Below are 26872 nucleotides of genomic sequence, written 5' to 3'. Positions count from 1 at the left end.
CTATCTGAACATTTGGCCTCACATATTCTTCATCATCATCATCCTCCACTTCTTCTAGCCTCTTAGATAGATCCAAGATGCCATCTCACAATGCCCTAATAACTTGTGACTGCTCCATAAGCTTTGCCTCTGTAACAGACAATCACTTACAGATCTCTTCATCTTTCTTTCCATTCTCCATATTCATCGTTGTCAACTTATGCTCGGCCTTAGTTACCCCCACAGTTGGTACACTAATGGGTACATCCTCTCGTTCGTCGTAAATGTACAGTTTCCTTATATGGGGAACAATCATCGCATCGAATTCCTTCATGAATTCTATGCCCAGTACAACTTCATAGTCATTTATTTGCACCACAGTGAAATCGACTTTCCTTGTCCATTCACCTAGTGTCACATCCACTTTTTCAGCTACACCAATCACAGAGTCTGGAGGAAAATTCACTATCTTCATTTGTGCTTGCATCGGTACAAACTTCAACCCAATCCTCCTCACAGTATCCTCATAAAGTTGTGAGTTGCTCCACTATCCACCATAATAAGCACATCAACACTCCCAACCTTCATTTAAACATACTCCAATTCATTTCTCTTAGGATCCCTCCTAGAGACAACTTCCATAGCCACTGAAGCTCCTAATATCTGCATAACTCCTACGAAAGTTTCTTCTTTCTTTGTATTGAATTGTGCCAAGGCAGCCACCTTTGGTCTAGAAGGACAATTCTTCACCGTGTGTGGTTCCGCGCATATCCAACACTTCAAGGGTTTCTCCATTTTCGACTTGTCATTCAATCTCGAATTCTCCTTCTTTCATAGTCTTCTCTTTCAGTTTGTCATAATTCTTCTTCTTCTCATCAGAACCCTCATCAAAGTGTTCTACCAAACGATCCACATCAACAAAAGCCTCCTCAAGTGTCTTAATCTTCTGCCTCTTCACTTAATTCCACACCCAAGGTTTCAGTCCTATAACAAAGTTGAACACCTTGTCCCTTTCTGCCATGTCCGGAAGTTCCAGAACTGCACTTGCGAACTCTCGCTAGTATGCTTGTAGACTTCCCGTTTACTTTATATACTTTATCTTCATCCTTGCATCCCATGTTTCGTCTTGTGGACTGAAGTGGGTTTGCAAAGCCTTCTTCATTTCATCCCACGAAGTTATGTCCCCAACATTGCCATTGGCAATTTTGTCCATCCTCCTTCGCCACCACATCTTAGCATCCTTCATCAAGAATTGAGCAGCTACCTTCACTTTGGTTTCCTCATCGAATAATCCCAAGCGCTCCAAGTACTGGTCCATGTCCCATAGAAATTTTCCAAGAGTTTTTGCACTCCTTGTACCATCATAAGAATTTGACTCTTTGACTTTGACATGAGTCACTCCTCCACCTGAGTTGTGCCTCACAACCTTCTTCAAAACCGCGATCTCATCTCGAGCTTCATCAAGAGCTTGCTGCAATTTCAAGATTTCAGCCAAACCTTGATCTCTTGCTTCACCAATCTTCTTGACCTCTTCTTCCATTTGTGTATACTTCCATTCTGTATACTCATATCGGTCCTTGAGTTCTTCAAGTTCTTCTTTCATCTTTGCATAGCCTTCATGAACCTGCATGTTCTTGGCCTTCATCGAAGTCCAATCAGAACCCAATTCCTCCATTCGTTCCAATACCCTGTTCAGGAAAGCTTCTCCCGCATTATGGCTAGATTCACCTGTCATGATCTAAGGTTCCTCTGCCATCTCTACTATCTTCCTTCGTTGCAATCTTGTGTAGACCATAAAGTGTAAATCTGAATCACCCTCCAGATTCCTTCAACATGAATCATCAAAGCCTGCAAGGCATGTTTCTCTTGAAACCACCTTTCACAATTGTAGTGGGATCAGCTCCACGTTGCAGATCTGCAACTCTCATACGAACTGTCACGACTCTACATTGGCGGTACTCTTCCAACCGCACTATAGGAGGTGCAGCACCACCAACCCTTTTCTTTTTAATAATACTAACGATCGTAGACTACGCCTACTTTCGATACTTAGTTTATTTTTCAATTTCACCAAGTACATTCATTCATTACAACATAGCGTAAACTTTCTTTAAACGTTCATAACCATGAATCAGCATTAACATGAAATGCACAACAGTATAAATGGAGGGGTAACTCCCTACAATGAGCTTGCCCAATATAATATCTTAGTTTACAATCTCTGCATAAACCCTAGAATTTACACTTAGAATATTTCTCCCAATCGACACCTTGTTCAGCTTAGCTCATCAGGTTGGGCGCATCCACCAGGTCGCCCAAACGACCCGTCGACTAGCTTACCGTTTGCCTGCACATTCACCCGAACGCGTTCAACCGTTCACCAACCAACTAGCATTCACACGTCTCGTTCACCCGACGCCTTCGCATGCCCTCGGGAAACTCCTACGTTTCCACCAAACGTTCGTTTCACTGGGCGCCCTCGCACGCCCTACCGTTTCACCCGTCTCACGTTCTACCTGAATGCCTTCATTCACCCACCATCGCACAACCATTCACACGAACTCGTGCAAGAGTCGTTCAGCTCGCCGCCCGAATGACCACTCATACCTTCGTTCGCTTTCACTCGCTCGCACGCCGATCGGGCAGCCAACCCACTATTCACTCCGATGCCCTACCATGCCCTCGCCTGGCGATCAACCACCCATTCGACCGAACACCCTGTCGTGCCCTCCGTTCAACCCGTCGTTCACCTGGACGCCATGCCGCACCCTCGCCTGACGTTTGACCGGACACCCTGCCGTGCCCTCGTTCTGCCAAACTCTTTCAGCAAACTTGTGTGCCTGTGTGCATCCACCGACCTGTGTTTTGACTCGTTCAACCATGCCCTCATCCTGCGCCTTGGCTCGCACTTCTTTGTTTCGGCGTGAGTCCTTCGGCCCTTGTTCGCCTACACTACACCTTTGTTTTAGACTTCAACCTTCGCACTTCACCTTTCTCCACACTTGGATACTTTGTGCGTTATTCGTTCTATGCCTTAGCCAAATGCCAAGCTCCTCCTATTCATACGAATCGCCCTCCTCATGAACCGCCATATCTTCATGCCAGGCTGACCCATAATTAAACCATTTTAGCACATTCGCTTGCCCTTCGGCTGACCCAACGCTCAACCATTGTACTTGTTCGTTTGGTTGGCTTCGCCCGCCCGTCGGCACACTAGAACCGCATATCGGCCTATAAACCAAACACCCAAAACACTTATTCATTTCGCATTTTTCCTCCATCGCACGGCTGCTCCCTTGGCTCATCACCCTCGCTGTGTCGCCTGCAACTCGTGGACGTTACATAGACAGTCGGGACCTATAAATTATCCTACAAGTGATTAACTAGCCAAGACAACTTCTTTTTGGACTATCTGGGTTTCACTTGTGAGCCTAAGGCTCAACCGGAAATCGACCCTATCATGTTTTGACTTCGAGTCAAATTCCTCACACATAAACTACATTTCCCCGTAATACTTTTCACCCAATATTTTATGAACAGAGAATCAGACTATATAAATGATTCTACAATTTATTCTTTTGAAGATTCAACACAGTATATTAAGAAAATAGTCATTACTTCCCTACATTATTTACTTATCAGTTACATAGAAACCCTTTTTTGTTTTAACCTTTCTTCTTTTAAATAGAGAAGAACACAAATTCTAAGATTTGCAAAAGGTACTTATCTTTTCAATAGGTTGTAAATATTGTCAGTAAGAAAGTCTCACCACCCAACCATGAGACTGAATATTACGAGGGAAAATTACGTGTGGTCTCTTCCCGAGCTTCTTCCTCTCCAGATAATTTCTCTAATGCAGTAACCAAACCTCAAAATTATTACAGCCCAATCGAATATTGTACTCTCATGAATCGATTTAAGGGTCCCACTGGCTCCCAGTCCAGCTCAAGGATTCCTCTTTCAAACAACAAGGTATCTAGGTATCATTATCAAGTGTTCTGTATTTTGTTTTTTTTTTTTTCTATCCTTATTTTTCACTGAGGTGGGAGTTTTCAAGTCACTCTACAGTCAAAAAAAAAAAAGAAAAAGAAAGACGACGACACTTATAGCTAATTCAACTATCTATAAAATAATTAATTAAAAGAAAAAAAAAAGCTTTTATTTACTATTCTTGATTCACAACCGCAACTTTCGCAACATCATATCATTTCCATACATTTATCTTAATGTAACGTTTCCTATCATACCTTATCATCAATTATAATTAACTCATTTCTATAGAATAAAAGTATTTAACTGGTAAACAAATATTCACAAGGGTCTCGGTGTTACAATAAGTGATTTAGTTGAACTATATTTTTAAATTAAAAATAAAAATAAAAAAATAATGTTAATGTTCAAGAAGTCGATGTATGATTTATGTATTTTTATTTAAGGTGTGGATGTCTTGTTTATTTTTATTACCATTATATATAAAAAGTATTATATTAATATTTAAAAAATATTAATATAAAATTATTTTTATTTAAATTTATTTAGTAATAAATATAATAATTAACAAAATAGATTATAAATAATATTAATAATTAAAATATAAAAGTAATTATTACACATATTTATTTTATTTTATTTATTAATTATTTAAAATAAATATAAATTTATATTTACGCAGGGCAAAATTCAATAAAACAGAAAGAAAGGAAACACTGGCACTCTCGGAATTTAGATTCCGGAAGGAATATATTTAGGCTTCTCGCATATGATTTTTCATTTTAAAAAGATGAAGATAGGATGGTGAGAACACGTACAAATGGCGAACAAAGCATTTCATTTTAACATTTTAAGGGTTTGAAGAAGCTTAAAAAAATGCATAAATGAAATAGTTATATTTTTTATTAGGATTTTTTATTTGACCAAAATATATTAGATAAAAATCAATATAATTAGTTTAAGTTTATTTTAAATTTTGATTGAAATGGTGATTTGTTAAGCATTAAGGATGTTTATCTTTTCCAGGGTTATATAAATATATATGTTTATTAAAATTATTAAATAATAAGAATTACACAAATTGTATCTATATTTGTTTATTTTTTTTAATAAAATTAGTTTATAATCAGTTTTAAATTTGTTTAGTTTAGTTCATAATATTTAAATTCACATTTTGACTAATAAAATGATTTTTCTTTTAATAATGCTCTCTATGTTTAAGAGTTTGTTGTATTTTTTTTGTTTATTTATATTTATTTATATACTCTTCGTCATATTTTTTATATAAATAAAAAGAATGCTGAAAATAGAATTAATTTAATTACTTAATATTAATTAAAAATGAGTTTTCAATTTATTTATATTAATTTTTTCTCTTTTTCCTTAGTTAAATTTAGCCGTTAATTTTCCTTATAGCTTTTAAAATGTCTTATCTCTCTGTTTAAATCGCAGCTATTATCTGATTGTCTTATCTCCCTATTTAAATTGCAGCTATGATATGATTCTTCATCTTGTCGATGATGAACGACACAGGTATATTTCCTAAAATGTTTCAAATATTTTATTTTTTTTAACATTTATTTTTTTGATTATTTAATTTTATATTATTTCTTCTTTTTTTTTTTAATTTGATTAAAATAAATTTGGATTAAAATGAACTAACATTAATTTTAAATTTTTTTTGTAAGTTTGGTATTGGTGAGGCTACATCATGGTTATGTCCAAAGATAACATCTAGAAGGAGGAAATTCAACCCATAACTTAATATCTATAAATATTTTAGCAAGACACCTAATCACCATCTATCTAAAACCCATGAATAAAATTGATTTGATTATTTATATATATATATATATATATATATATATATATATATATTGAAAATATAAATCAAATATACATTATGATGAATTTTAATATTTTATAAATTACATTCATTTTAGTTAAAATTGTAATATTTTAAAACTTTACTCTTAAAAATTTAATTATAAAATATCTTTTTAATTATTAATTTTTTTTTTTAATTAAAAAATAAATTTAACATCATAAAAAAACCTTATTATAGATGGATTATATAAATTTATATACATGATATAAATTTACAATTCTGATATGTTTATTTTAACTGGAAATTAAGATTGATAAACCATCAAACTATGCTTATGATAAATTTATAAAGTCTAGCCACAAGTCAACAGTTTGTCATGACTTAGACCCTTTAGTAACATTTATGTGCGCCTTGCGCTATCCATAGCGATTCGTCATAAGGAATGAAATCCAAGATCTTACTGCGTGGAGGAATTTCATTTATGTCTAATTGTGGAGTTAGATGGTTATATTCACATTTTTATTATTAAAAAATTTATACTAGATATTATTATTATTATTATTTTAACTCTATAAATTTCAATATAAAGATTTTAACAAAAAAAACATTACAAACACAATCAATTTCTTTTTGGTAATGAAATGTAATAACAACCTTCTAATATAAAGATTTTAACTAAAAAAACATTGCAAAAGTTTCAACGAAAACGTCACCAATTGAGGGAAAATTTTGGTTGACTCCTCATGGAGGGTAGCCGTAGACACAACCAATTTCTTTTTGGTGATGAAATGTAATAACTACCTTCTAGAGTCTGTACAAGAGCCATGCACAACTATCTTTATTGTCCAATAATTATTCATGGTTTACACGTTTACTTTCTTCTTAAATTTTGAATTCAAAGGTTTTCCGATCTATTCTCCTTTCAGGATTCAATACGAGGGTTTTTAACCGATAAGGAAGATTTATATAGACTCGGCATGGATCTCGCCATTAAGACCTAACATGTTCGTACAAATATTTAGGATTTTGTTTCTATTCTTATTACTCTGTTTCTCAGTATTAGGGTCTAATATGGTCTAATTTAAATTTCACGTTTACTTTCTTCTTAAATTTTCAATTCAAAGGTTTTCTGACTTATTCTCCTTTCAAGATTCAATACGAGGGTTTTTAACTTATAAGGAAGATTTATATAGACTCGGCATGGAGCTCGCCATGAAGACCTAACATGTTTGTACAAGTAACTAGGATTTTGTTTCTAGTCATTATTACTTTGCTTTGATTCTCAGTGTTAGGGTTTAATATGGGCTAATTTAAATTCATTAAATTTTTTCCCCATATTTAAACTCTGTAGATATTCTATTTGATTGTAATTTCTATCCATAATCTTTCTTTTCAGCCCATTATATGTATGAATACTATTTGTTCTAATCGAGATAGATGGACACATCTTCTGCAGGAGAGCAAGTTTGTAGAATGGCAGAGAGTTTGATCACAAGAGGCATCTAAAGAGATACATGTTCGCTATCTTTAGATGCCATTCTCCATCATGAGATTGTTGAGGAGGCAAGGGCTAGTGACAAGTAAGCTTTCTCATCTAGTGGGCTTTTAGCATAAGGTTTTAAATGATTTATTAAGTTAATCTCATGGTTTCTAATTAACTTATCGTTCACAATATCTAAATGGAAACTATAATCTAATTTATTTGGTGCTGTGGGAAAATTGGGTTCTACATTGTAATTGGTGGGTGGTAACTTCCCTTGTATTTTGCTTAATCGAATATGTATCTTTTAAATGTACAACAAGGGTTCATCAAAAACTTTTTCTTTGTTATTTTCATTATTATTTTTATTTCAATTTTTTATTTTGGGACAGGGGTGGCACACAACACCTTTCAACTTAATCAGTTGTTGACTTCACACTATTCCTCATGTCAAGGTAATATGCATAGCCATGGTTGTTATCATAACAAACATGTCAACCTTATCCTCACCTGGTGACCGAGTATAATCTCGCAACAAAGGTTCTCAAAATCAAAGTGCATCCAGTGGTTATGAAGGAGTGTGTGGGCATAAATCTCATGGTGTATGATATCTCTTGTATTATCTCACATTTATTTCCAATTCAATGAAGGTATTATGGGTCTTGTTATCTCATACTATACTAGATCAATGATTTTTCTTGCAAATTGTAATTTGTTCTACTAGTTTCTTGAAAGGAATTAAGTAGTTTCTTATCATCATGTGAAACTTCATGAAAATAAAATAAATATTGATTTCAAAGGGGTAAAGAAGATGACGAGGAGGATGATACACGCCATTTTATAGTGTAATATTTTCTCAATTTTCTAATTTGGTCTGTTAGAATGTGGTGGTTAAACTTTGGTGATTTAAAGCATCTAGTTGTATCCTTTTCTACTTGTCATTTCCAAACCCATCTATAGCATGAAACATTTATAATCCAATCATCAAATTCTATGGCCTTTGTTGGATAGGAATTTTTAATAACACTGACATCTCAATATTCTAGCTAGATGCAAATTTAGGGCTTGCTGCAATTTTAATTTTACCATGTTTTACTTATTTAATGTCTAGTGTTGCTCATCATTAGTCCTTTTGATCATTAGTGTTCCATATATATAACTTATATTTCTCCTCTCAAAACATGCAGAGCTCTAGAGCTATGCTTTGAATATCTTCTTCACAATTTCCATGAACTGCTTGTGTAACATACTTTTAAGTTTTGGCCTAATTTTCAAAGTTGTCTCTTAGGCCATTTTCTGTATTTTCCTTTATTTGACCAGAGCTATAGTACTATGAGTATGGCTCATGCTTATATATTACATTGGTTGCACACCTTTATTCTCTTAATGGAATTGGACTATTACGTCGGGCTTCCAATATTAATTTGAGTAACAATGCCTCGTTAATTTCTGAAGAAGTATGAAGTGAACATTTGAATGATTTGTGGGTATGTTCTATCTATACATTGTATACTTTTATGTTTTATGTGTTGTTTGCAATGTAATTTTAGTTTCCTTGACATCGATGGAAATTGAAAATTGAATCCTTGATGGATCTCAATGAATTGTAGTATGCACCCTATGTTATTAAGTTTTTCATAACCAATATATTTTTTATTACATTACTTTGTGGTCTCATTGAAAAGTTCTTAACAGTATTTATGGTCTTAGTTGCTTCTTTCAGTAGATTTTATATCCTACTCCATAAATCTATACAATGGATTCCTAACATATTTAGGAGGATGTGTTTGGATTTCAAAGTAATTGTCATGTGAGTGTTCATAGAAGGGTCCATATATTCTTTCCTATATGTTGTTCTCTTACAATATAAAATAACATGTTATAACCCCAAAATATCATCTCTCTCAAAAGTTTGGATACTCCCTCATTCTGAACTTCCTATTATTCTTTGTATATAATTTCCTAAGGGTCTTATGCCTCGCTAACCCATCTAGGGTCTCTTGTGAACCCAACAACCTAAGTTTTCCTCCTAATTCGTAAGTATTAACTTTAGTTTGTAGTCACAACTTTAGTTTATAGTCACAACTCTACCGACAATTGATTTTGCAATTTGTGACCATTCTTATACTCCTCTACACTGCAACTTGCAAAGTTTCATTTTACGCCTCTAGGCGCCCCTCCTTCCAATTCTAGGTCACAATTTATGACCTTCCATTTCTCATCAGACGTGAACAAAACACTTCATGCATTCGACTTCCAACCTCCCATGGGTTGAAAATTGTATTTGCACTCTACATTGCCTCTCCACTCAAAAATTCCCATGTGACTTAGGACCTCTTCACCCTCTGTCATACCTACGACTTACGACCTAACACAACCTATCACACATGACAAAATCACCACACATGTCAAAAATGCGACCCTCCTCAATGTGTGCTTCCTATTTATTAATTTTTGGACACCCCTTATAGTGTTCATTCTTGTTTCTCAGCGCTAAAAAAAACCTGCTCCTCTCAGGTGACCGACAACCAGGTGTTACTCCTCTGCAAATAAGTAATGCATCCTCTTGTAAACATTATGTCTTGTTCCTTTGGGAATTTTTTTGATTTATGGTGTTGTCACCTTGTATGTTCCCATTCTAAAAGCTTAAACCTTTTTTCCATGCCTACACCCTCCCTCACTATTACTCACCTATGATCCATTTCCTTTGGTATCTAAGCTCGACATGGATGATCCTAGACCCCTCTGCTTTAGCATAACAAGTCATGGTCCTCAAGTCCATTTCTTCATTGTGTATTTAGTTTATCGGTGTCAAATAGTCCTAAAAGCCTAAGTTGAGGTTTTAAATTTGAAGTAAAACCCCCGCGGTTGCACCTAGGGCATGGATTATTCATCAATATTTGATGAAGGGTTTTGGTGTCTCCACTTAGAGTTTTCAATTTTCCTCGATGCTTTGTCTTCCCTCTTCAAGTTTCGATGGGTAGCCACCTCAAATGGTGAGAACACCTTACATACAAAGGTAATGCTCCCTCCTCTTCACCTCACTACCCTCACAAACCCATAACAAACCTCCAACCAGAAACCTATTATATAGTTTCCATTCACATTGAAACCACTTGCAACCATACCACCAACGTGACCTATCGCATTAACTAACCTTATGACTGGGCCACCCCATTCGTTTGCTCATTTAGTTTCTAATTTCATCGGTAGCGTGTAGTTTCATACATGACCTACTTGCAATCATGACCTATGACCCACCTTGGCACTAAGAATGAAATCAAGCCATCCCTATTATTCCTTGAGTTGTAAGTCACAACTTCAAATGGAAATACCCTATGTGACCTGCTTTACCCAATAGAGATGCAACCTCGTGACCTGCGACCTATCTTACTTTTTGAAAATGTGATCTTTCTATCATATTGATCCTTAGTCACAAATTGCATGAACAATATGCACCAATTTGTGTGACCTAGTCTAAAACATGGAAAGGTGACCTACTATCTTGCTACTTGTCCAACATTTTAATGTTGTGACTTGACCTAGTCTTTAAACCTATGACCTATCCTATAATATAGAACTATGACTTCAACAAATATTTCTTCCTTCCAATTTACTTTTCCCTAACATTTTGAGCCTCATAGTGTCATTCTTATTTTTTACATCCAATTAGTGATTTTTATTCTCTGAGCTAACAAAAAAGTCTTTCATGAACCTTGACTACATTAGTCTTCCATCATCCTCAAGAGAAATAGTTCCATTACTAAACAAGGGACCCAATAGAAGCTCAGTCAAAGATGAATGTAGCATATAAGTAGTGTTTGACAGTCCTATAAACCAACCCATTCATGGGTACACTGCTTTTTAGATTGATAAGAAAAAATCATTCACTTGGGAAGAAATTTATTCTGAATTTAGAAAGGAGGGCATCCAAAGAGAATATTTTTTTTTTTTAAGTTTATATCAATATTGAGAGGTCATGGTTACATAAAATGGTAGCACATCCTGTAGTATTTCCGTGTGCCAAAACAATAGATTGGATTCTCCACCATACAGATGAAGTATAAAAGGTTGTCAAAAGACATGATAGAGAAGTCATAACTTCTTTCACTACTACAGAAATTGCAAAATACTATAAGCTTCTGGAGCCTCAAGAGGTGTTGATTACCATTGGATATATAAATTCAAGGAGTCCACTAGGGATATAATGAGGAATTGGTGGCAAGATCCCAACAAGTTCTGATTTAGGGAAGTTGGCATATACAAGATAAAAACCTTAGGAAGGTATATTAGTCAATGGCTACTATGATGAATAGGTTATATGGAAAACCAAACATTCGTACCATTCAAGGTAATTAGGTCCCTCTTACGTATAGAATAACTAGAAAAGGCACAATATTCAGCTTAGCTAGCATACTTTTAAATACCATCAAATAAATGTCCAAATAGAAAAGAACCCACTTGGCAGCGAACAATCACAATTCTACATGGCCTCATACCTTATGGATGTAGTTTTTGCAAAATGTGATTTTGAATGATTAGGTTTGAAGTGGACTCTAGCATAAAAATAACTGGTGCATATTTATTATAAGATCTTGTGGAACTTGGGATACAAGCACTCATTCAAGAAGATATCAGATTATTTCATTTCTCTACTTTACAATGAGTTGTTTGGCGATGATCTTCCATGTAAGTCAGATAGGTGTAATAATTCCCTTCACGATGTTGTATATTGGTTTCCAATAAGAGGAGCTACCTACATAAGAGTTTTTGGTGCTTACAATCCTCCCCATGCTCTCCTTACTCTAGTCATGGACACAATAATATTACAAGAAGTTGCATATTAGTTAACTATAGGGTTGTCCAAGACCTTGGTTAAGGATAACAAAGGAACCTGGCCTATATTCCCACTACACATTGGAGAATACATGACTCAGAATTTTAAAGAAGCTGAATTAGAAGGTGAGGAATTGTTACACTTTCATTTTGTTGATTTAAGATTTCAAAAGTATGATCCAAGAGGTTTCACGCAAGTGCATTGTAAATAAATGAACTTCAAGTGTGCTTATGCTCATTTTAAATAAGACAAGGAAGAAGCAATCAAAAACTTCTATAATGATACTAGAGTAGAGGATGCAATTGTACAAAATGAAAATGAGGCATAAAAATCAGATAATGACACCTAAGAAAGTTTATGTCTTGAATCAAAAGTGACCAGCCTCAAAAGGAAATAAGGAGAAGAGGCTAATAAAGAAAAGAGAAAGAATAAAAAGTTGTCGAGAAAGAATCCCAACAAAATTAGCAAGAAGAGGAGGAACCGAAAAGAAATAAGAAGAGGAGAAAAGGAGAAAAGAGTTTTTGAAAAAGAAAAATGCGGAAATAACTAAGAAGAAGAAGGATGAATAAATGAGAAAAAAATGAAAGAAGAAGAAGAAAAGCTCAAAAGACAAGCGGAATAAGAACAATAAGAAAAGGTCGATGTGGAATAGAGAGAGGGAGAAGAAGAAGAGAAACTGAAGAAAGAGGAAAGACGAAGAGGAAGAAAAAAGGAAGCAAGATGATCTATCCAAGAAAATTGAATAAGAGTTGCTCTAAGAATAAGAGAGAAAATCAACAGAGGATCAACTATCAAATGTTTCAGAAATGTAGCTAGATATTCTCCCTTTATACATCTGACCATCTACTCCAATTGCTGGTTAGCATTTCCCACTACAAGAATTGGGCATCCCATAGGAGGAAGAAGATGAAGTATTGGATCTTACCAGGCTCACTTTTGATAAGGTCCAATGTAAAATCATTCAAGAAGTATGCATGTGTTTTTCCAAGAATCTAGCTAAGCCGATATCGGTGGTCGCAGAGAAATAAATTGTCATGAATACCACCATGAACCCAAAAATGATAGCATTAGCAGGAATTGGTTTTGTGAATGTTATAGAGATGGACATGACCTTGCTAATGAAGCAGAATGAAAAGTTAAAGGAAATGATTGCTACCCCTGAACAAAGGATTGTACAAATGTAGGGTGACAACTAAGTCTTGCTCGCTTCCCACTCGCAGGGTAAAGGCTTACAAGCATCCATCTCAGATGAATTATAAATATTATCAGAGGAAATGGACTTAGTTTATAATGAAATGATGACCCTACATAAATTCATGGCCCCATTCCCTAACATGCATAAATAATCAAAACAAAGGGGAATGATGATGAAAGTAGCCACAACAACAGTTGCACAAATATGTGAATGGTTTGATCAATACCTTCACGCACCCCAAAAACTTCCAAGGAAAGATTGGATCACAACAGAAAATGATAGAGTGGTTGTGTGCATCAAGATGCAATCACATGAAAAATTGGCCAGAGATATGGAAAAAGTGATAGCATAATACAGACACATGTTGAGCCCACTAGAGTCTCTTGTGAAATTGCACAATATTACTTATATTGGCACATTGGGTGAAACAAGAACAAAGGAGGATTTAGTTAAACACAAGATTAATGCATTCTTAGAGAACATCAAGAAATCTACTGCAAGGGATGACCTAGAAGTTACAAAGGAGGTGGTCACTTTGTATGTGGTTGAGTCTATGAGGCTATGCACTAAGCTTGTGACCCTCTCAAACCATATACAGGGAAAGAAGCCTTCTATAGTACCAGATGCATTTGAATGGCTACAGATACATGGAGACACGTTACAACACTAGATTCTGACTCTTGCAGCAGAGTACAAGTTATGGCAGGCATATTTGGTTCAAGAATTGCAACTTGATGTCCTAGACCTTTATATTACTAGATTAGCATGTTATACATTTTAAGGAAAAGTCATGTGGAATATACAAATTCATTGAGGGTAAGTGAAAGGTCATGAAAGGTGAGAGGTCACCCTATCCTCTATAAATATATCCTCATGGCTTAATGTAATGAGCTTTTATTTTTGGACTGAATTGGTGCATTTTGTTTGAAAGATAATAGAACTTCGTGAATGTAAGTGGTGATTTTGCGCTTCCACTTATGGATGTCATGGACTTTTCATTTGATGATTTTATGAGTATTTCAAATTTTGAAGCTCTTTGAGCCTAACTGTACAATTATCTGATGTGTTATCAATCATTGTAGGATTTCTCTTTTGGTGATGAGATGATATTTGTTGTGCTTATCTTATTTTTATATTGGAAAACTACTTTATTGATTTAAGAATATGCATTATGTATGAGATTGTACACTTTTGCAGAGTTTCATGAGATTTTCGATTATTTTTATAACCCTATTTACTACTCCATTATAGTGAGAGAAACTCTTGTAGCGACTACAACCACCCTCCAAAATTTTTCCTTATCTTCGTTTTGGAGCCTCCCTACCGACCATCCTCAATAGCATGTCTTGCACTATTAAGCACATCAGCTTCCTCTATTTCATAAAGTCTTGTCAACCTGTGCATGCAAGTTGTTTCACTCCCTTCATAGGCTACTTTCTGGATTTAATGTCATTTGTTGGTTGAGCATCTCCCTCTAGGAATTGCGCAACTCTGGAGGGGAACCAACCTCCGCTCCAGAAATTATGTAAACCTAGCTGGACACTCACTTGGGCTCCATAACTGTGCAATTATTCCTGAGAGTTGTCCTCTCAGAAATTGTGCAATTCATCCCAAGGCAGTTGCTCAGCCAAGAAATTGCACAATTCTGGGCAGTAGTCACCTACTGCTCGTAGAAATTGCATAATCCCTCTGAGACAGCTAGCTCAACAGCTAGTAGAAATTGCGCAAAACCAGACAGGAAACCTGTTAGGCTCAGAAATCGTGCAACACAGTTAGATAGGCTTCCTCGAGAAAATTCTAAGGTCTGACCCAGGACATCTACTCAGCTCAAAAATTGCTAGATGGAGTCAGAGAAGCTTCCTTGAGAAAATTGTGAGGTTTGACACAGGACAACTGTTGAACCCAAAAATTGTACAATCATGGGAGACAATCACTTGCTACTCCTAGAAACTGTGCAATCCCTCTGGGACAACCATCTCTGCTCAGCCCATAAACTACGCAGCTTTTCATCCTAGGCTCGTAGATCGATGCATGTGCCATCATGTTGATGGGTTCCCTCTGGGACTAAGCAAAACTTATTTGCATGCATGGACTACTTCTCCCAAGGCAGCATGCAAAGGATCTATTTTTAACAGTCGGAGGTTACATGCAAGGATCATTTTAAAAACTTCCCGCCAAGTATCACTTTTCCTAGATTTGTGGCATGCATGTCATAACCTCGATTTTATCAAAACTCGTCAACTAGACGCTGCAGAGCTCATTCCTCACATAGACCTTATAGCTCTGACATCCCATATTGCATCTAGGAGTCTTCAGTGTTGGTAGGCTAAATTTCTTCATTTTTAAACCCTTTTTCCCTTCAAAACCATAACATTATACCTCTTTTTAACCTTGCAAACCTCCCTATTCCTGCACTAGTCCAAGAATCATGTCTTTTCCTACAGTAGCTTTATGTTTCATGTTTAAGTGTTACGAATTTACTTAATTAATCATTTTCATATATATTTTATACCTTTAAATCTCTCCAACTAATAATTCTCTTCCTAAAAGTATTTGATAGACAATGAATTGATCATTTCATTAGCATGGTTGAGTGCAGGTAGAATTTCTGCACCGTTGGAAAATCTTCAACTACCATGACAGCTCACCACTCCATGTGGACATCGTGTTCTAGAACGATCAACTCGAGTTGGACTCGGAGCGGAGAGGAAATTCCGGGATATGGTGGAGGTTGGGTCGCCATCTGAATACCTAGAATAACGTTTCTTTATAGTTGAAAGGCTTAGTACGAAGAGTTATTGTTATTTTGTTATAGCCGAAAGGCTCAGATTGGAACACTTGATGTAATTTGGTTACGACCGCAGGCCTGAATGAATGTATAAAATATAGGACTCAGATAGAAAATGGTAGTGAGTGATAGCTATAGCAAGGATACTATGATTTTGTTCTTTTGTAATTTTACTGGTATCGCCCTCGTTCTCTGCTGTATTCAAACTCATTATGTATATTTGTTGATCATTAATAGAAAGGAACAACGCCATGATTTCTCAATCTTGCATTGTAATTCTGTGCTGATGCATTGATTAAAGAGTTGAATCTTTATGTTTCCTAAATAGGGAAACAGGTTGGTTGGCTAGGGCCCAGCCAACCCAGCTCGTTTTCCCTCATGTTCTTCTTTTTCAATTAGGGTGTGTTAATCTCTTTTAATGCAAAGTGTGAAGTAAATAGATGTTTCTTTTATTCTTCTACAAAGTTTAAATATGATTTCATTACAGTGTGATGAATCCATTTTGTGCATGCTTGATTGAAGTTTAATCTTATGATTTCCTTATTTAAATTTTAATCTCGTCTTCCACCTGGATCATGCAAGCATGCATTCTTGCACTAGTGAGTTTACAGTCTCACAGATTAAATCCTCTAGTTAATTACAATAATAGTCTTTGATTCTTATATGTATTTTATGAGTGCTGATTTTTCTTTTTATTGCAGCAATTAACATATTCTTTTTCTTTATAGGAATTTGAATTTTTCTTTTTTTGTATTTGATTTTTTAAAATGAATTCCGAAGAAAGGTAGGGGTATAAATCCCAATAAGGGCCGATAAAATACTGAAAGACATTAAAACTCTTCTCATATTTGACCTTCTTTTGCATGTAAAAAGTCCAAGCAAACTCAGACTCATCACGCCGGAACAATCCACTTGGATTTTGGACATAGTGAGTCAAGTGTGACACAACCCGAAAAGGGGAAGAAGGAAGCTAAAGGTGATTGGAAACTTCAATTCTACATTAGTCATCCTTCACCTTCTAGAAGTGGTTCGATTGGAGGCACAACAATGGATGATCATGGAGACCATGCAAAATGGACTAGCGAGAACCAGGTACATGAAGAGAAGTCCACTTTTGGATTTCCAATAGTGAACTTGGATGAGAATGTACAAATGAAGAATATTTCACCTTCCGCTCTTCCACACTTTCATGGTAAGGTGCACGAAGACCCAGATTCATTTCTTTTTGAATTTTGCATACTGTGTCAAAGTTATGATTATTCTTTTGACGCCCAAAAATTAAAGTTATTTCCTACAACTCTCAAGGATTTAGCCTTGCGCTAGTTCATGGGACTAGGGGGAAACACTGTAAGTTCTTGGGACCAAATTAAGAGAGTATTTTTGAATAAATATTAGGAATATTATGAAACTAGATAAATGCAGGACGAGATCTTCACTATTGTACAAGGTGATGATGAGACTTTGGAGGATTACTTAGATTTTTTTATATACTCCAAAGGTCCAAACACAAATTTAATTTAAGTACTATTCAAACCTTGTTCCTACGAGGACTTACTGAGGATTCTAGACATAAGATGAATTTGTTAGGACAAGAAGATATGGCTCAAAATACTTTCGAACAAATTTGTGACTTGTGCAGGAAGTTATCCACAACAAAAACCTAGATCCACTAGAGGAGGTCGAAGCAAAACTAACAATCTGGGATCTACATATGTTATTATCATTGGCTTGGAGAATAAAATGGACAAAATGAAAATTTAAATAATGAATACTATTAGAAAACAAATATACTCTTTGAAATTTCAACATAAATTAGAAAAAGAACAAGAGTCATTGTCTATTTTTTGTCCAAAGTGTAGAAAAAAAATCCTTTAAGAGAATGTCCTGCTAATATGAAATGTGATAATAAATGTGTGATTTGTGCAAAGAACCATGCCACCGAGGAGTACCCCTCTGTCACACGGAATGAGTCGATATTGCGGACAAGATAGACCTTCCTATAATCTAACGATATCTAGTGACAAGCAAGCCAATCAAAAACTATCTTTCTCTAAATATGCAATTATAAACAAAGGCAAATAAGTGTTTATGCCTACCTTGGGTCCAATGCAAGTTTGTAGAAGCCTCGCTCTTTTGATCCAAATGAGCTCCCTTGTTGCGAATCTGCAAACACAAACGAGAAAACAAATTAAATAGCACCTGAAAAACCAATATCATAAAGCATACTTAACATGATGATCAAGGAATTCATGAAACAAATGGCATAAGACAATTTGTTGAGAAAAATGAATCTGATTGTATTAATTCAAATCAAAGAAGAACTTTACAACCTATGCCTTGATGCTATACAAGATCCTCCCAGGGTCCAACAAGAAGTCTCCTCTACTTTGACAAGTTTCACTCTCTTCCCAATGAAGCCAAAAAAGTATGTGATCTCTCCTCTCAAGCTTAACTAGGAAGTCTCAATTCCACCAGCATTTACCCTCAAAAATGTTCAGCTTCTAACCTCCCTAGCAACCAGCCAAATGCCTTAATTTATAGTGCAATGGAGGAAAGTTACTAGGTCCTCCTTCAAAGGGATAAAGCCCTCCTTCAAAGGGATAGCTCCTCTCATCAATGGATTAGCTCCTTCTCTTTTGGGATGCATGAACCACCTAAGAGCAACCAATCCACATCAAAATTCCTTCTAGAATCATCTAGAATTAACCCAAAGTGAGTTTTTTAGAATAAACTTGCGCCTTTTTAACTTTCACAGGGGTCCACACCTACTCCTTTAGGGACAGAGTGGGCAGGTCCGCACTTTTTGTGAACAGAGGGTACGGGACCGCAGGCAACAGTGAGAGAAAGTGCGGAACCAGAGCTTTGTTGATTTTCAATGTCTTCCTTTCATTTTCAAAGCTTAATTTGAAGAGCTGAGGTCTGAGACTTTGCTTAGGAGGATAGTACAAGTGATGATAGACCCATACTGACTGCAAATAGTCATGGTGACGATATTTTTGTGTAACAGATTTCCCCCTAAAGTGCGAAGTCTGTAGTAGATGAGGATTTCATTTATCATTTAGGAAGAGTGAAGTACTTTATCATTTCGAGGATCATCTTATGGACAGCCTGGTCGGAACCTGTAAAAAACATTCAATGCAAAATATATATATGAGATCATATCATTGCTGACGTAGGCATTCCCATACTCAGATCAAAACTGACTTGAAAACTAACTACTGCTCTGATATAGGAATGATCTTGTAATACATCACAAGTATAGACACATGTAGACATAGTATGGACGCAGCCATCTGTTTATGGATAGTCCACAATATAATGAATACAAAATTCCTCACAGCCTGGATTGTGGAAACTAGATCCAGGGTCTTCATTTCTACTTCCCGAAACAATATGATTTTATCCATGCGAATGAATGTGTTGAAGTTGAACATGGTAGAAACCACTTGATTACCAGTCAATGACGTAAACTGTTAACAAGTGTGAGAGAAACCACTAGTAATGTCAATGGCTCTCAAAGTACCCAGTACAATCCATGAGATGTGAATAGATGTGTTGATGTCGAACATGTCACGGAATCCTTTGATCAAAGGTCAATGATGCAATCTATCATCAAAGGCGAGAAACCTGCCATTGAGGCATGCAAATCCCAACATACTAACGATTTCTAGATCATATTTCTAGACAGTGAGCTGAAGTCGATAGAAAGTGATCCGTCGTAGGCAAGCCCACAACACGAAATCATAGATCAAGTTGTAGAAATTTAGTTGCAAGGACTGACTCAGGGATGGTCTAGATGAATGACAGATATTTTGCAGATGAATGGCTTATTGGCAGTGACCTCTTGAACACATAACGACACAGCAGATGGTTTGGTGACAATTGACCCACCATTTCTGGCAAATACCCCTTTATTTTTGACAAGCTTGAGGAGGATAACATTTGCTTGATTATAAACTCATCCTTCGGATGAGTCCAACTTAGTTTAAATTCGAACCCTAAGAAGGAGTGGTTCGTTCCTGTTTGTAATTGAACAGGTCCTTTACTGTTAAATTTTAACGAGTCCAGTATAGGATAAACTCAGCACTTTTCAATTTTAGAGAGTCTAGAAAAACTTAAGAAGACTCCAAGGTTGACCTTTTTCGTAAATTTGTGTCTCCCAAGCCCGAAAAAGTATAAAATAATACTTGAGAGAACCGCTTGATATTTACGACCAAGGAGTACTTTTCGTAATTAGTGCGCCTGATCCAAAAAAGTAAAAAAGCGATCAATGACACGTTGTTTTATAACCAATATTGAATTTGAAACGACAAAAATCCGGCAATCTTTTCATGTTTTTACGGTCAGAAAAAGAGTTGTAAGTGGGCCGTATTTTTAGTTCCATTTTAACGAGTTTAAAAAGAAAAACTCGGCAATCTTTTCATATTTTAGGAGTCAAAAAAGAGCTTAAAGGTGACTTTAAATGTTTTTTCCATTCAAAATGACCGATTTCGCCTGAACAATCTGTTATCTTGAACAAAAATTGCAAACATTACTCATACCTATTTGAGATGGATAAAAATGCTGTAAAAGTTACCTTTCTAAAGTGAAACATAAACAAATTTACAATTCATTTATTCAAAAAACTTATAAAAAGGGCTTTCAGCGATTCATTTTTACCATTTGAGATTTGGGTGAGAAAATAGTGCTTTTGGTGAGAAAATTCCCATGAAGATTGCGGAAAATCCATCTGTCGGAATTGAACGTCGTCTCCTCTAGGTAATCCACATCATCCTACTCTTCAAGTTCAACCGTTTCAATTTGTTTTTTAGGGTTTTATTTCATTTTTTAGAGGGTTTTTAGGCTAGAAACGCGTGCGCGGGGGCCTGCAGGCATAACACTGGCAGCCCGCGGACCTCGACTTTTTCTCAATGGGGAAAAAGTTAGGGGTCTGCACCTTCCATGAAGGCAAGGTGTGGACCCACGCACTATCTCTAATAGAGAGGTTGCGGTCCCCGCCGCAAGGGTTTTTAACCCAAAAATTCTCAAAATTGACCCAAACAATTTAATTTCTTGCATTCTTATTCGCCTTTTTGTTGGATGTAGAGTATACATCATGCTTGATTGGCGAGAACAGGAGCATGAGGACGTAGATCTTGCAGCGTTAAATCACCAACCTTCGATCGATGCATTGAAGGCATGCGGCTTGTCCAAATTCTGGGCCATACTTGGCATGAGGGCCTAGGTGGACTTTTTGCAGTGGCTGGTAGACAGGTGGAGCATACAGGACCAGTGCTTCTTCATTGGTGGCCACCAGCTCGAAATCGAGCAGGCAGACATATACTTTTTGACTGGTTTGCCTAAGAGAGGTGAAGACTTGACTCTATTCGGGACTGGGCCAGGTGGCCAGTCTGTTGATAGCCTTCGGCTAGAGTTCTGCAACAAACAGGATAGAGACAAAGGGATAGATATTAAAACCATATCCCGTCCTGAACTCATGGTGATCGCGTTTACTATTACCAGATTTTGCGAGAGCACCACACTACATATTGCCACTGGATCCCAGATGCGGATGGCAGTTGATTGCTTTTGAGGCACCATCTTCAACTGGTGCGATGTTGTGTTAGCCAATGTAAAAGGCCAACTGACCAGAGGCAAGAACGGACAACTGAAGACCTTTGGTTATGGCACTTTAGTTGTGAGTTTTGGTCTGGGGAGGGTCCCGATGTTGGTCCCGCAGCATCTTACTGTTGGAGCTGGGCTTCCTCGAGAGCCCAAACTGATGCGATGGGTTGCAGTTATGGCCCGTCATCCTGACGAGGGGACAAAGGTCCTTCGATACAAACCTGAGTATTTCCATTGGTTGGAAAACCAGGTTTTTGCTATTCAGGACTTCCCTTACGCTGGGGTAGATTTTCGTGGTGACCCAGACATGGATCTTCCATCAGGAGAGCAATGGGATGACTCAGGTAAAATCTTTTTCAACATTTTCCTATTTAAAAATTTTTTGTTTTTGTTTTTATGTCATCCCAAAACTGATAGTAAAAGTTTCAAATGCAGATGTGGGTCCACAGCGACCAGCCGCTCTCCAGCCTTACGAGAGGAAACAACCAGCTGCAGTGGCGCCAGCCCCACAGGACGAATCAATAGAGACCTTGGCCGAGTTGGAGAGTCATCTAGAGCGCTTGACAGGGGACATTTCAGAGACCGGCATAGGTGACATTCCTCGCCGACTACAACGCTATGTGATTGGGGTCCCAGGACCTTTTAGAAGGTTCCTTTGTAAGGTGGCCCGTACAGTGGTTTCTTATCGAGATCATCGCCAGTGATAGGATGATCGCCTGTTGTAGACACATATGACATTTTTGCTTTTTGTACTTATCATTTTTGCCGATCATAAGGTGTTTTTCAACCTATGATCGAGGACGATGTATATTTTGACACACTCCTATATATATCACTATTACCGGCTTATCTTGTAAAACATGTTATGGAATGCTTTTAAATTTACATGTATGATTATTGCGAATGTCTACTTAACATTTGAGAAGCAATTGCATCTGCTAATGTATTTAAAGATCTTGGAATATGCTGATATTCAATATAATCAAATTCAGTTCCAAGAGATGCACTCTCAAAAATAATCTCAATAACACTGGATTTCTAATGGCATACACTCTATTAAGCCGTAATACAACGAGTTCAAAATTTAACCTCACTATCAAACTCTGAATCCCAAATGAAATAGATTTAGATAATAACTCAATCACTGCACTATACTCGGCAATGTTGTTCGTTGTTTGACAGAGGCTTACCCCATGCATAGATACCAACTCGTCAGAGGGTGAATAGATAACCCAAGTTGTGGAAGAAATGTTACGTGTATTACGACAAGCACCATCAGCGAAACCAATGTATGTTTGGAGAGGCAACGACATTTGCAATATTAAGAGTAAAACCAAGATAAGCAGGAATAATGATGAAAAACATTTTCTAAGCTAAGCACACTTTTTAAACTAAAACACACCAGCTAGAAAGAAAACTATCCTAACTAAAAATCTCCATACCCATTCTTTAAGCATAATACCTCTTCAGGTAAAGACCATTTCTGGGTTTACCTAAAGAGTCCCCGTCAAAGTCTACCAATTCATAGGCCCCTTTTGCTAGCTTTCGCTTGACAACATAGGGACCATGCCACATAGGAACGAATTTTCCAGCACCTAATTTATCATTAACTTGATCGTACAATAAGACTAGGTCTCCTTCCGAAAAATTTCGAGGGGTCACATTTCGATCATACTGAGCATTAATATGTTTTGCGTGAGTTTCGATTGCCAATGCAACATCACGTCTATTCTCATCTAATTGAGCCAAGTATAACAAATGTTTTTCCTCTTCGGAAGTGGCTGGAAGTAACTCGATGTCATTTGCAATGACAGGATTTCGCATTCAATGGGTAACACATCTTCAAGACCATAAACTAGTTGGAAAGGAGTGAACCCTGTTGACGTTTTTACTGAGGTTCGATACGCCCAAAGCGCTGAAAATAACATGTTATGCCAATTCGACCGATGAATCCCAATGATTCGTCGGATCATGATGACTAAAACTTTGTTGATGGATTTAACCAGACCATTAGCTTGTGGATAATAAGGATTTGAACTATCGTGACGCAAGCCAAGCTGGCCTGTAAGTTCGGTCATCATAACATTTCGAAAATGACGCACATGATCAGTGATAATCACTTATGGGACACCAAACCTAGCAATTATATGATTGAACACGAAAATTGTAGCTGTTTTGCCGTCTGCCTCAAATGTAGGCATCGCCTCGGCCCACTTGGTAAAATAATCTATCGCAAGGATGATATACGCATGCCCCCCGGCCGAGTGAGGGTTACATGTAATAAAATCGATACCCCATTTGGCAAAAGGACCAACGACAATTATAGGGTTGAGAGGAGAAGGTGGAGCGCGCATCTTTCGATCAAAAATTTGGCAGCTGTGGCATTTTCACACCGCGTTAATACAATATTTAAACAAAGATGGCCAGAAGTAGCCAGCGCGCAAAATATTTTGGGCTGTGGCATACCCAAACATATGACTGCCACACGCTCCAGAGTGACAGTCATTTAGAACTCTTTCAGCTTCCTCGTGAGTTAAACAACGTCGAAAAACAAAGTCTGCCCCACGGCGATAAAGAGTATCTCCAATAATTCTGAATTGTTGGGATTGGAATCGTATTTTTTGATGTTCTGACCTTGAAATTTCTGGTCGAAAGGATTGGTTCTGGAGATAAACGATGATATCCCCATACCACAGATCTACAGTGCTGATTAGAAACAAGGATTCATCCGCAATGGGCTCCTCCGCCACAGTTTCCGTGTCAGCACACGGGAAGTCACACATTATCTCCTCAAAAACTAAAGATTTCTTAGACTTAGATTTTTCAAATTCCAAGTCGAACTCCCGCAGGATCACAATCCATTTGGAGTACTTTACCCCTAGCAATTGCTTGGTCAAAATGTAGATCATAGGGTTGCAATCAGAAATTACTGTAGTTTTACATAGTAAAATGTAGTGACGAAAACGTTGGACAGCTTGAACAGTTGCCAATGCTAATTTCTCCACGTGTGAGTATTTTAGCTCAGTTGGATTTAAAGTTCGACTAAGGTAATATCTCACATGTTCAGTACCGAATTCATCTTCCTGAACTAAGACCATTCCAATGGTGGAATGAGAGGCGGCGAGATACAAGAAGTAGTCCTGGTTGTAGTTGGGAGGATGCAATAACAGTGCATGGGTCAACACGTGTTTTAGTGCATCAAAAGATTTATGAGCTATCTCATCCTAATAGAATGGAGTATTCTGTTTCAACAACTGGGTGAAACCCTTTGTAACCTCGGCGTAGTTAGGAATGAATCGTTGTAAAAAGTTTGCTTTCCCTTGCAAACTTTGGAGTTGGCGAAGACTCGAAGGAGGAGGCAATTTGACCATAGCTTAAACCTTCAAGGGATCGATGCGAATGCTAGCTTTCGAAACAACAAACCCCACCAACCGACCTGTTTCTATACAGAAAACACACTTGTGAGGATTCAACCTAATCCGATAATGCCTACACCTCATAAAGATTTCTCGTAAATGGATGAGATGATCAGCTCGATGTAATGAATGAGCAGGCAAATCATCGAGATAGGGTTGCACAATGTACTTGATGTCATGAAATGCATAAGACGTGGCCCTTTGAAAAGTTGCCCCGACATTCTTGAGCCCAAAAGGTAATTTTCAATAAGCAAATGCCCCCCATGGGCAAATGAACGCCATTTTTGGTTGATCGACAGGTAGAATATTGATTTGATTGTATCCGGAAAAACCATCCATGAAGGAGAATATTTCGCTGCCGGCACAATCATCAATGATTTAATCGATATAGGGAGTTGGGTAACTGTCCTTTGGATAGGCTCGGTTAATATCCCTATAATTGATACATATTCTTATTGTTCCTTGCTTTTTGTTAACAGGAACAATATTCGATACCCAATCCGTTAACGAAATCGGATAAATGAAACCTGCTTTGAGTAATTTTTCAACTTATGCATTAATAGCAACAACTTTTCTCGGGTGAATCTGATGCAAATGTTGCCAGACGGGTTTAGCATCTGGGTAAGTTTTGATTTCATGAACAATAATTGCAGGGTCAATTCCAGGCATTTCCTCATACAACCAGGCAAACACGTTGCAGAATTCTTGAAATAGGACCCTATATATTTGAATTTCATCTTCCGTACACGAGGCACCTATATGAATGTTTTCAACAATTCCAGGGTTAACCGAAATGTCAATAGGAATAGTTCGAGAAATGTTTCCCAAATTTAACTCTGAATCAGGATTTTCATTGGATTCTAAGGTTCCTTGACATATTCAGTTGTAAAAATTGATGAAAAATCATTTTCAAAACGATCATTCTCGGGTAAAAACGAAGATCGGTGATAGAGATCTTCCCATGGTAAATCATCGACACATAGGATTTCACGAATTTGCTAATCAAAGTGAACAAGTTTGGAAAACGTTGTTGAATCCAAGTTTGATGTGAAAAGTGATTCCTCATGGACCACAATCATTAAGTCAATTTTGGTTGAACATGGGTCAGAAAACAACTGCACAGCCTGATACGCAATTATATATGGACTCAAAGGCATAACATCACCAAATGAGTCTATCTCAGATTCAGAAGGTACGATCCAAGGATCATCATAAAAAATGGTGTCTGACGAAATCATATGAATGTTTGCAAAAGAAGAAGATGCGTTGATCGGAGGAAAAGGAAAAGTTCCCAATAAACCGACATCTTTAACTAGTCCTACTCCAACATCCTTATACAGGATAGTCGTTTTTTCGACATGTTGAATGCTTTCAGAAGAGGCTGGGTCGAATGAAAAGTAAGCCAGCTGGTCTATTTTTACGATCTTTCCATTATGAGGAAACTTTATAACCTGAAAGACCGATGAAACGATAGCTGTCATAGCGTAAGACCAACTACGACCCAAGAGAAGGTTGTAATCTAGAGGGGCATCAACCACCTCCATGTCTAGATTAACAATTTTTCCTTCAACCCGTATAGGTAAATCCTGTAGAATGCCAAAAGGATGAAACCCATGGCCATCAAAGGTCTTTAGAATCGTCAGGGATTGATTTAGTGAAGGAGAACCAAGCGATCTCCAACATTGTATCGACATAATACACATTGAGGCTCCCTCATCAATCATAGTCCTATGAATAGGTCTATTTTTTACTATC

This window comes from Pinus tabuliformis, chromosome 8 (genome assembly GCF_031772625.1).
Source record: "Pinus tabuliformis cultivar Carrire ecotype Pingquan chromosome 8, CPIR1, whole genome shotgun sequence".
Lineage (NCBI taxonomy): Eukaryota > Viridiplantae > Streptophyta > Pinopsida > Pinales > Pinaceae > Pinus > Pinus tabuliformis.
This window is presented reverse-complemented; position numbering follows the sequence as displayed.